General features: G+C 49.3%; 1 long non-coding RNA gene across 2 annotated transcripts; it reads right to left on the bottom strand.

The window, feature by feature from the left end:
- Positions 1 to 296: 296 nt before the first annotated feature.
- On the bottom strand, positions 297 to 7813 carry LOC308617734. 2 transcript variants are annotated; one of them, XR_014015922.1, is made up of 5 exons: positions 7757 to 7813; positions 6613 to 6650; positions 6047 to 6149; positions 1593 to 4502; positions 297 to 698 (listed from the first exon to the last, which is right to left on the bottom strand). It is a non-coding gene; the product is annotated as an uncharacterized lncRNA (long non-coding RNA). The 2 variants fall into 2 exon arrangements; XR_014015921.1 differs by having other exon boundaries at positions 297 to 4502.
- Positions 7814 to 8388: the final 575 nt, after the last annotated feature.

Here is an 8388-nt window from a genome sequence, read left to right as displayed (position 1 = left end):
CTGGGCTCTGCATGCCCACCTCCCTGCCCCCAGAGAGGGAGCTGGGTAGGTCCCTTGCCAGGCCCCCAGCTTCAGAGGCTCCTCCTCCCCACACTTTCCTCTTGCAGCCCCAGCTCCGGGTCCCTGGTACTTGTCCTGGGTCCTCTGACACCCCAGAGCAGGTCCCTTCATACACTACCAAGCCTTGGCCACCTGGCCCTCTATAGGCCAAAGATTCACCCAAAAGGACCAAGCTCTTTTCTCTCCTTGGAGTTTTTCTCCCTTTCTTAGAGAATGTCAAAGAGAGAAATGGAGTTTAGAAGAAATCAATGTCTTTGGATGGAGGAGAACTTGCTGTATACACAGTAAATCAATTTGGCACAAATTTACAGAGTACCTGCTGTGGGTGGAGCCCTCAGCCCTGGAGGGAATCAGAGTTGAATCAGCCCCCTCTGGGCCATGGAGAAGATCACGGGCAGGAGGGGAGATCAACACAGGCATTAGTAATTCATATTTAAGCTGAAGAGTGTTGCCAAACCAGAAAACCGTTTAACCCTCTGAGCCGCCTCTTCCTTACCTGTGGTATGCTGGCAATAATACCTACCTAGAGGTGATTGTGCAGAAAACAGGAAATGAATTTTTTTTAATGCATGTGAAAGGACTTTGCAAGTAGCAGCACAGCATCTGGCAGCGTTTCTTGGAGGAGGCTGGATTTGCACCTTGAAAAATGGTGTAATATTAAGTTTGACTGTTAGTACCAGAGAAAGCCAAAATAGCAAATGACTTAAGCAAAATACAAGGCTCTTTCTTTTCACAGAACTAGCCAGAGGTAGGTGGCCTAGTGTTAGTACAGCAGCTCCATGGGGTCAAGAACCCACAGTATCCTTCTGCCTTGTTGCTTTTCTATATATTGCTTCAGTCCCAAGATTACCTCATGGTCCAAAATGGCTGCTCCAGTTCCAGCCATTAAATCCACATTCCAGACACCAAGGAGGAAAAGGAGAAAGGTCTATCTCTTCCCTTTAAATAAAAGTCCCTGAAGTGGCACTTACCTGTTAACTAGATGTTAGTCACATGGCCATATCTACTGTAAGAAATGCTGGGAAATGTAATCTTCCTTCTGAGTGGCCATATTCTCAGCTAAATATCCCGTGGAACAGTGGAGAACAGATTTTGGGACCAACAAGCCTCGGCTGCTACAGGTGGGCGGGCCTCTGGCTGCTTGCAGACTTTGTCTTCAGCTCTCATTTCCTTTTGCTTTAAGGAGCCCTCTTTCTGCCCCTCCCATCTAGTATTCAGATGAATGAACCCACAAGAGCCTGGCCGGCTGTCTCTGACTTCTGACTTCCCTGGGAAAGCACAGAAAGTTACCTACACCATTTCAGCTGCTCCAGAAAGAGCTCTGCCAGGAGCAGAGGGGTGTAGTGGGGGATTGTCTGCACAACCTCGCTGGCATGAATGCATTGATCTGAAGATTTGGCCCCGGACAGGAGGGATCCTGTCTCTGAGGCTTCTCTGAGGCCCCAGGCGGGAAGGCTGACCCAGGAGCTGAAGGAGACACACACCCCTCCTCTCCCTGTGGTGAGGAAGGAGATTCTGTCTCTTGGACCTACCTCCACTTTTTCCACGTGGACAGGGGTGGCCCCGCCAGGCCCTGGGCCCCTCCACCTGAAGAGGAGAAAGCCTGGAGAGGAACTGGATGAGTTGCAGAGAGAAGTTGTCCGGAGTATTCCATCTCTGCCTGCCTTGGGACATCCAGGCTTCAGGAACATGGGAGGTCCTGAGAAGCTCTTGGTGTTCTTCATTTCCCTTGCCCACTGCTGCCTGGCTTCTTACACAGACCTCCTCACATACCTCAGGGCCTTGTCCTGGCCCTGTGCCCGCCTTACCCCTGTCTTCCCACAGCCTTGTGAGAAAGCCTGTCCTACTTTGTTTATACTGATCCCTGGCCTGGAATGTACCGACCCCCTGGCTTTCAGACCAGCCCCTGCCTCCAAGTCCCCCTGTGCCCTCTTCCCATAGTTCCCTGCTTCGACACCACCTGGCTGTGACCACCCCCACCGCAATCTTGGAATCCCCTTTGCTCTCAACACACACCTCTCTGAATGGGACCATTTTGGTCTCCCGTGTAGGTATTTGGTGCCTGTCCTGAGTTCTGCCCTAGACTGAGACCCTTCATATAGAGGGGCCAGCTCTCTCTTTGTCCCCAGTAAGGACCTGGCCCAGAGTAGGTGCTCAGCGATGTATACTGAAGGAACACTGAGGGACACAGCCCATCTCCCCACTGCCCACTGGATGATAAGTGTTTGCTCACGGCAACAAGGTGGTGGGTCCCTAGTGCTATGAGGACTTCAAGGGTATATGGGTGGATTTAGTAGACTAAACTGCATGCAGCGCAGTTTAGGACACTGCATGGGACATGAACTCTGAGATCCAAACAGCCTGGTTTCAAATAAGCTCATGGGAACAAGTTGTCTTTAGTGAACTTGAGGACCCACTGCATTTCCCCGTACCAGGTCCGGAAGCCCTGTCTGAAGACCAGCCAAGATGGGAAGAACATAAATACTCCTGAAGCGGGAAGAAGCAGATGTGAAACAAAAAGTCCTCCAGCCCCTTGTCCTTGTTCTTTGAAACTATAAAGGCCTGAAACCATCTCCCCACCCCACCCTTCTTGCACAAATTAAACCCTAGAAATTCCACTGTGGCTGGGACTGCAGCTGTCTATTTCACTGTCTTAAACACACTTCTCTGAACCTTGAAGGTCAACATTGCAGCACTTCCTGGATCAGAAATGAAATGATCAATCGTTAGCTCCAATTAGCCAAGGCCCACCTCTTGGTATGTGGTGAGGACTGCATCATGCTCCCCTTCCCTTTTTTTTTTTTTTTTTTTTGAGGTACGCGGGCCTCTCACTGTTGTGGCCTCTCCTGTTGCAGAGCACAGGCTCCGGACGTGCAGGCTCAGCGGCCATGGCTCACGGGCCCAGCCGCTCCACGGCATGAGGGATCCTCCCGGACCAGGGCACGAACCCGTGTCCCCTGCATCGGCAGGCGGACCCCCAACCACTGCACCACCAGGGAAGCCCCCCTTCCCTTTTAACCTGCATCAATCTCTATGTGATTAACGCAGTCTAACTCGTCATTTACTCTGCCAGGTGTGTCTACTGAACAGCCCCCTGGCTCACCCGATCCTTGTCTCTGCTGATCCTCACTCAGACTTATTTATTCAGCTCTGCTGTTGCTAAAATGCACCAGTTAAACTCAGTTTCAGGGAGAAAAATGTATCCAGGATGGTTTTTATACCCTCCACTCCCTGTGCTGAAAGAGGTAATTCACGATTGAAAATGACTTATCTGAGGAATTTTCTCTAGGACTAAAATCCTAGATTTTTCTCAGCTATTTGTTTTAGCATCTCAACTTTTTTACTGATAATATTTTCGATGCCTGAGAACATGTTTGGTGTTTTAGCTTTTTACTGTATCTACTTTGCATACAGAAGGACATACATAAGTGTACAGCTTGATGCGTCTTTGCAAACAAGACATACCTGTGTAACCACTCTGTCATTTTTCAAGTCCTGATTTATCCAAATAAGATTCCATCTAGAGGAGAAGCCCCAACTGTGGGCCCAGATCAGAGCCTTTGTTAGACTCACCAGGCCTCACAACAAGCTAAAAGTAGGTTTAACTCTGTCCCTCGTGCAGAAGAGGAAATATAGGCTCCGAGAGTCTGGCCGCCATGCTGGTCAGAGGGCTGGGGCTCAGACCAGCGACCCCGACCCCGACCCCCAGCACCAAGTCTGACCTCTTCCTACGCCCCCTGCCCATCTGGCCCGGCTCACTGTACGGCATGACCTGCTCTCTGGTCTTCCTGGAGCTGATGTGCCCGAAGTGTGGGCCCCAAACAGTGGATGGGTGGACAAATGGATAGATGGATGGATGGATTGACAGGGATGGGAGTGGCAAGGACAGCAAGTCTATACTTTGCTTCCCCTGCGGGTGTCCTTGGAGGGCCTTATGTTGTCCAGCCAGGGACCCTGTAAACTTGTCTTCGGGCATCAGGCAGTACACTGCCCACTTCCTTGCTGAGAACTCCATTAGTCCACTGGGAGACCAGAGCCCACATATATCGATTCTCAGGTAACAAGTAGCACTTACCAGGCATCTGCTGCATCCCCATCATCTGCATCGGGCTGGTCCATCACTCGGACATTTAACAAGAGCACGACAATACACTGACCAGTGAGAAGGATGCAGCCATAGAGCTGGGGCAGAGTCCTGGAGGCCCTGCCGGGCCAGACATCACCCATTAGCAGCCAGACAGGGGGCTGGGGGCACTGGATGAGGTGCTGGGCATCTAGGGGTGGGGGGCTCTCTGGAGCTCAGGTAGCAACTGTACGGAAGTTTTTCAGTACTTTAACAACTGACCTGGACACACAAGTGCACCCCGAGTGACCATCAGCCCTGCTTGGAGACCTCGTGAAGAAAAGATCTATTCTTCACTCCCAGAGAGCTTGTGACTGAGCTGAGGAGACAGGTGAGAGGTTCACAGCTGGAGAGAATCAGTGCTTTGGTCTCAGCTGGTCAGTCCATTTGCTTGTCCACCTTTGTGTATCACAGCCCTGTTACCTGCCAGGCACTGGGGGATGACTATAAGATGGTCCCTGCCCATAGGAGTGCACCTTTTACAGGAGGATTGAGGCAGCTACACAGACAACCACAGTTTAATCTCATTTGGGTTGATACGCTGAGTTTGAGATCACTTTAGAGCATCTTCATGGGAATTACCAAGCTTAAAGCCTCACAGAATCACTTTTTCTAATTCCCTGTATTTCAGATGGGGAGCCTGGGGTCCATGGCAGAGAAGTTACACACTCCAGGGTGGAGGACGAGTGCAGAACCACACTTCCTCGCCCCCTCCCCTGCCCCCTCGGCCCCTCTGCATGTACCACATTTTGGCTCCAATCCTGGAAGCAGTAACTTCAAGGAGGTAGAGAAGCTGCTGAGGGTCACATGCTGACAGCTTGACAAAGGGGCAGGTCACAAACTTATAATAAGCCAACGACAGCAAGAACTCAAAAGCAGGACTCTCGGGGGCCACCTGTGTAGGGGCACTTGCTCCACCCTCCCCAGTGGGCCTGAGCTATCAAATTATGCTCAATTTAAAAAACTGAAGTAGAGTTGATTTATAATATTGTGTTAGTTTCGGGTGGACAGCAAAGTGTTTCAGTTATATATATATATATATATATATATATATATATATATATATTCCAGATTATTTTCCATTACAGGTTATTATAAGATATTGAATATAGTTCCCTGTGTTGCCATATTACAGCAAGTCCTTGTTGCTTATCTATTTTATGTTTAGTAGTGTGTATCTGTCAGTCCCATACTCCTAATTTATCCCTGCCCCTCCCTCTTTCCCCATTGGTAACCATAAGTTTGTTTTCTGTCCATGAGTCTGTTTTTGTTTTGTACATAGATTCATTTGTATTATTTTTTAGATTCCACACATAAGTGGTATCATACAATATTTGTCTTTGTCTAACTTCACTGTTTTGTTCAATTTATTTGCTTAAGGGTATAAGGTGAGTACAGTGTTCTTCGGACGTTTTATATCTAAATTATAAAAAATACGTTTACACTTTGGAATTGTCTTTACTTGTCCACCACAGTCACCTCTGTGGAACCCCTGTTTCCTGGCAGGGTCGATAGGGGATTTTCCAGGAACTCTGTAGCGCTCTCCTGTGAGAATCACATAAGGAAGCTCACTGTCTGTTCTAAAGGCACAGTTACAGTATAGACCAATCACTGATTTACCAAAGTGTACAGGATCACCTTTGCTTACTCTGACCTGGGCACTCTTTTGAAGGAAAATGGATTTTGGATGTAAATGCTCTGGGATGACTCCACAATCCTGGGACATAAGCCACTCAAGGCCCTTGGAAGCAGAGATTCAGGAACCAGTGGCCAGGTTCACCAAACAGGTAAGGGGCCCTTCCCACCCTGAGGGGTACCCCACTTGCCAAGTGATCGTGGGGTGCTGGCAACCCCTGGGCCTACCTCTTTCTGCCACGCTTTTGTCACAGGGAAATTCCAGATTTCTCTAGAGATCATCTCAGCTGCTTGGAATCCTGCCCTTTGACCTGTCTGGGCTGGCGCAGGCCTGGAAGGAAAGGAAAATAAATAAATATAAATCCATTTGGTCACGGGCAAAACATTTATCTTTCAACAGGAAGCTTCCTGAGGAAGAACAGTGGAGGGGTTTGGAGGGAGAGCACCGTGTGAGACTTGGCCTGTGCAGGCCTTTGCTTGTCAGGGTTAGTGCCTGGCATGCCCCACGGGGCCACGCCAGGAGTGGCATCATGGCCGCACTGAGTGCTAGTGCTACATGGATACCCTGGAGCCCCTGCCCCTCCCACCTAGGTCCCTCCAGGGGTGCACCTCCCTCTGAGCCAGCGAGGGCAGCTGATGGGCCCAGTCTGGCTCCCTGCAGCTTCCCAAGCAGAGGAGGAAATGAGTCTTTGCCACTGAAGCCAGTGAGCCAGCCTCCCTCCAGGAGCTAGGTCTTCCTCGGGTCTGTGGAGGAAATGCTGGGGCGAGGGGTAGGGTTGGGAAGCCAAACTCACATGTTTCCTGTGGAGGTGTCATTGGACCTTCCAGGATCCTAAAAGAGAGAGGATGCTTGTGTCCTTCTGGTAATGGCCTTGGGAATCACTTGCCTGTGACATTTGTCACTTCCCCTTTATATCTATACATGTCTGTCCTTGTCTGGCTCTGGCCAGAAACCTTGTGTGTCCTTTACATGCTAAAGAATAGTTGGGGTCCCAGAAATCCTTTCCTGAAGCTCAAGGAAATCCAGTGATCTATGCTTAAAAGTCCATTTGCTTATCAGCTGGTGAAAAGTCATGGTGTCTCTCTCAAGCTCCACCCAGTAGATGATGTCTATTCTGTAAGTCCCAAGGGCACCTTAAAATGACCACATAGAAACTAGCTCCCCACCTGCCCCTCTTCCATCTTCTTGTCCTACTCTACCCTCCTTCCTTCTGCTGGACATCTGAGAACTCACAGTTATTCCACATCCCCCAAACCTCTTAACATCTTAAATCAGAATCCAGGTGATTATCTGATGTCCCAAAGATGTCCATTATGACAACCCCTATTTCACTTGATTTGGTTAAATTGATCTCTTTTCATTCATTCAATTATTCATTCATTCATTCCAGACACTTCTAAGGTGCTGGGGCCCTCTGCTGGAGCTAGAGTCGCAGAGGTGTGGAGGATTCAGGTTAGGCCTGACGGGAGAGTAGCATAGACAACTACCACCCACACCTGGGCCAGCAAGAGCACTGTGTCCTGGGCTGGAGGGGCAGCCCTCTGTGGGCTCCACGCTTACTGCACACCCATTCACCAAGTATCTGGATCGCTTGCAACAGGAAACACAGGCCACAATATAGGGGTCAGTGTAAACAGCAGAGAATCAGAAGATGCGAAAAGGGTATAAACTAGGCTCTGTCTGCATCACTTATTGTTAGAAAATTGTAGTTCATTCATTCAGGAAGCTTGATGGCTAGCTAAAGCGGGTCCACCAGGAAGAGTACAGAGAATAGCAGCCCCATGGTGCTCCTCCATGGAGCAGGCCAGCCCCTGAGCTGGCGCATCGCATATATCAGCACGAGGAATCCTCAGCACGACCCTGTGCAGTGGGTTCTCTGCACATTCCCATTTTATAGGTGAAGAAACAGGATCCGAGGAATTATGTGGCTGGCTCACCGTCACAGAGCCAGAGCTGGAATTCAAATACAGGTCTGTCTGACTCCAGTGTTTCTGTTGATTATGGCACAGAAGGATTCCTTGTTTCCACCAGCTTCTTTTTAATCAAGGCAGACCAGGGATTCACGCACTGGCTAAGCCAGCCTTTGAGTGCAGTGACGTATATTTAGCACCTACAAAGCAACATTCACCGTTACGTGTTTGCTGGTATTCTGGGAACTGACTGTTGACAATTACCAGTGAGGTTTTATCTCAGGTTATGTTTTGAAATCTCAGCCCATATTTACCTTGCCCACAGAAAGGCTCTGGAAATGGAATGGACTGAAAGTCAGGTGATTGAAGTTGTAATCCTGGACTAGCAGAGGATTAGCAGTGTAACCCTGGAGAAGTCGCTTTTCTCTAGTTTCAATTTCCCTATTTGAAAATGAAAAAGAACACAACAATTCTACTGTAAGACTTGGAGAGAAGTACAGGTACATCAAGAAGCATGCCCAAGTATGTTCATGGCAGCGCTGCATGTGGTTGTGAAAACCTGAAAACCACCACAGTAACCTCATGTAGTAGCCAACCTCCAAGTTGGCCCTCAATGACCCCGCCTCCTGGTATTGCCCCAGGTGTAGTCCTCTCCCATT

Source organism: Mesoplodon bidens (genome assembly GCF_964165515.1).
Source record: "Mesoplodon bidens genome assembly, chromosome: 5".
In the NCBI taxonomy this organism is placed as follows: domain Eukaryota; kingdom Metazoa; phylum Chordata; class Mammalia; order Artiodactyla; family Ziphiidae; genus Mesoplodon; species Mesoplodon bidens.
Note: the sequence above shows the minus strand (reverse complement) of the source record. Positions and strands in the feature narration are given on the sequence as shown.